At 34.0% G+C, this 3347-nt stretch overlaps 1 non-coding gene and 1 pseudogene across 1 annotated transcript; one reads left to right on the forward strand and one right to left on the reverse strand.

Annotated features, from left to right (window-relative positions):
- The first annotated feature begins 283 nt into the window (after positions 1 to 283).
- LOC148573551 (uncharacterized) lies at positions 284 to 2147 on the forward strand (annotated as a pseudogene).
- On the reverse strand, positions 847 to 950 carry LOC148573552 (small nucleolar RNA R71). The gene has a single exon (XR_015906397.1). It is a non-coding gene; the product is annotated as a small nucleolar RNA R71 (small nucleolar RNA).
- Positions 2148 to 3347: the final 1200 nt, after the last annotated feature.

Below are 3347 nucleotides of genomic sequence, written 5' to 3' on the forward strand. Positions count from 1 at the left end.
TTTCTAGCATCATGTTTATGGCGCCGTTGCCGGGGATTGATTTTGCATTGACAATAATTAAATTGGAGGATAACTAGATTGAACACTTTTCTTTTCTTTTGTTAATTCGTTCTGTTTTAGTTTGTTTATTGTTATTCTCTGCACTTTAAGCTATTTTTCTTTGTTTATTTTCTTTTTAGCACACTAATCCACTAATTGTTTGATTAATTGCACTAACCACTCTAACCATAAATTTTCCTTTAGTTACTTTTTCAGTTGCTATTTGCTTGTATTTGCTGAGTGTATGACAGGTAGATAAGGAGAAACTTCAGCTTCTTTTGACAGTAAACCCATGAGGACCTTTCTTAGACTAAGGAGGGAAGCAAGAGGTAAAGAAATTGCTGGAGAAGAGGAATTGGAAGCGGATCTGGATGTTGCTTTGGAGGAAGAGGTTCAAAACCATGTTGGAGAAGGTGCAGGTAATCATGCTGGACAGGAGAGAAGAGTGCTAGGCTCTTACATTAATCCCAATCCTGGGAATTGTGGGAGCAGCATCCTAAAATCAACCATCCATGCCAACAATTTGAGTTAAAGCCTCAACTCATAACCCTTGTTCAAAACAATTGCTCATTTGGAGGAAGTGCCCAGGAAGACTCCAACCAACATCTAACCACATTCTTGAGAATTTGAAATACTGTAAAGTTCAATGGTGTTCATCCTGACACCTACAGATTGCTTTTGTTCCCCTTCTCTCTAAGGGATAAAGCATCTAATTGGCTAGAATCCTTTTCTAAAGAGAGTTTGACAACTTGAGAAGATGTGGTGAACAAATTCTTGGCAAGATTCTACCCTCCTTAAAGAGTTAACAGATTAAGGTCTGAGGTACAAACATTCAGGCAACAAGATGGTGAAACTCTCTATGAAGCATGGGAGAGATACAAGGAGCTGACAAGGAAGTGCCCTCCTGACATGTTCAATGAATGGGTACATCTACACATCTTCTATGAAGGTTTTTCACAAGAATCAAAGAAAGCCTTAGACCACTCTTCAGGAGGATCTCTCAACAAGAAGAAGACAATTGAAGAGGCTATAGATGTCATAGAAATAGTGGCCAATAATGAATACTTCTATGCCTCTAATAGAAGCACCAATAGATGAGTGATGGAGCTGAACCACATGGATACAATACTAGCTCAAAACAAGATGATCACTAATCAATTGGCAGACCTCACCAAGCAGATGGAGAAGAATCAAGCTGCAGCAATTCATACTCAGCCACAAGCCCAAGAAGAGTTGAATGTAGAGGAAGGAGGTGTGATAAACCACTATTTTATGGTTTATCTTGTGCAAAATTGAGTGGATTTTATCAATCTTTCATACACTTATTCATATGATTTGCATGAGTTTACGTTTTCCTTCCTGATTTTGTGCTATGATTGAAAACATGCTTCTTTGGACTTGTATTTGCTAATATTGACCCTCTCTTATTACCATTCGATGCCTTAATATGTGTGTTAAGTAATTTCAGAGTTTATAGGGCAGGAATGGCTTGGAGGATGGAAAGGAAGCGTGCAAAAGTGGAAAGGATACAAGAAGTTGAAGGAACTGCAAAGTTGTCTAGCCTGACCTCTTCGCACTAAAACAGTCATAACTTGAGCTACAAAGGTCCAAACGATGCGGTTTTAGTTGTGTTGGAAAGCTAAGGTCCGGGGCTTCGATTTGATATATAATATGCTATAGTTGCCCGGACGCTAGGTGACGCGAACGCGTGCTCCACGCGGACGCATCGCAGTGCCGAAAATCAACGTGGCAGATTTCTTCTCCAGCGATTTCTGGGCTGTTTTCGACCCAGTTTGCAGCCCAGAAAACACAAATTAAAGGCTATAAAGTGGGGGAATCCATTCATTCATAATCATCAGCTCATAATTCATAATTTTTAGTTTTAGATGTAGTTTTTAGAGAAAGGTTCTCTCCTCTCTCTTAGGATTTAGTTTTAGGATTTAGGATTATTTCTTCTTCATCACAGGTTCAATGTTCCTTTAATTTATTTTTCTACTTTTATTTTATTACTTTAATTGATATTTATCTTTTCAATTTAGCTTATAAACCTTTCCATGTTATATTTGAATTTATGTTTAAACGTAGTTTGATGTCTTTCAGATTTATGATTGCTTTATTCCATTTATGATGTCTTCAATTTAATTTAGAATTTTCTCTTTTGGCTTTGGTTAAATAATTGGTGACGCTTGAGTTATCAAACTCGAGTTGTTGACTAAAAATTAGAATTCTTCAAGAATTAATTCGAGTTCCAATAACTCTAGCCTTTCCCAAGGAAAGACTAGGACTTGAGGATTCAAATTAATTCATCCACTTAACTTACCTTCATAGTTAGAGGTTAACAAAGTGGGAGAAAAATTCAATTCTCATCACAATTGATAAGGATAACTAGGATAGGACTTCCAGTTCTTATACCTTGTCAAGAGTTTTATTATTTATTTAAATTAATTCCTTACAATTTACTTTCTTGCCATTTACTATTCTTGCTTTTTATCTTATACATTAAAAACCCAAAATTCTACCTTTTTTCATAGCTAATAATAAGTCATACTTCCCTGCAATTCCTTGAGAAGACGACCCGAGGTTTAAATACTCGGTTATCAATTTTATTGGGTTTGCTTAAGTGACAAACAAAACTTTTGTAAGAAAGGAATTCTTGTCGGTCTAGAAGCTATACTTACTACGCGAATTTATTGTGAAAATTCTAGATCGCGCGAGAGTTTCGCTCTTTCAAAATGGTGCCGTTGCCGGGGAATTGCAAACGTGTGCCTTATTATTGGTTATTGTAAATATTTGTTTTTTTCTTGTTTATTTGTTTTTATTTTTGTTTTTATTTTTACTTTTTCATAAATTAAGAGGTTATTGGTTTTTATTTAGTTATTAAAAATTTTTCAAAAATTTGTTCTTCGTGTTCATCTTGATCTTCAAGTTATTCTTAGTTGTTTTCTTCGTTTTGATCTAAAAATTTTAAGTTTGGTGTCATTTTATTGTTTTTCTCTTTCCTCATTAAATTCAAAAATTCAAAATTTAAAACTCACAATTTCAAATTTCAAATTTCAATTTCCAAAATTCAAATTAAAAAATATATATATATATATATATATATATATATATATATATATATATATATATATATATATATATATATATAATACAAAAAAAAAGAGAGAGACAAAAAGAAAAGAAAAATAGCAAATAAAGAAAAAGGGGACAAAATGCCCGAAAGTAAGTGGTGAAAGCAATGCATATGTACTGTACTTAAAATTAGAATGCATGAATATGTGGAAAACATGGTTAATGGATAGTTAGAT

Source organism: Arachis ipaensis, chromosome B2, assembly GCF_059453495.1.
Source record: "Arachis ipaensis isolate K30076 ecotype BB chromosome B2, ASM5945349v1, whole genome shotgun sequence".
Taxonomy (NCBI): domain Eukaryota; kingdom Viridiplantae; phylum Streptophyta; class Magnoliopsida; order Fabales; family Fabaceae; genus Arachis; species Arachis ipaensis.